The sequence below is a fragment of the Sinocyclocheilus rhinocerous genome, unplaced genomic scaffold (assembly GCF_001515625.1).
Source record: "Sinocyclocheilus rhinocerous isolate Xijiao unplaced genomic scaffold, SAMN03320098_v1.1 scaffold2415, whole genome shotgun sequence".
Taxonomy (NCBI): Eukaryota; Metazoa; Chordata; class Actinopteri; order Cypriniformes; family Cyprinidae; genus Sinocyclocheilus; species Sinocyclocheilus rhinocerous.
This window is the reverse complement of record NW_015666566.1, coordinates 46,328-46,698: the sequence shown is the minus strand read 5'-3', so window position 1 is coordinate 46,698 and position 371 is coordinate 46,328.

Genomic DNA, 371 nt, shown 5'->3' with positions numbered 1-371 from the left:
ATTTTTTCTCAGTAACTGTAACTGATTACAGTTACTTTTATTTTGTAATTAAATTACGTAATTCCGTTACATGTAACTAGTTACTCCCCAACACTGGTCGCCCATAGAGTAGGGTTTACCATCGAGAGGTCTGGCATACTTTCATCAGCATTTTGAAGTGTCATAGTTATCAGGAAGTGGTTGTTGTGTCTCAGCTGACACCGTTATTACAGAAGGCAAAGATAGATACAGACCAGTTTCAGAAAAAACAATTTCCATACCCAGTATACTTATGCATCAATAATGTTGTGATTCCAATTAATTGAGCCTGCTTTGGATTCATTTTGTTCAAACATGTTGTGTATATATATATATATATATATATATATATA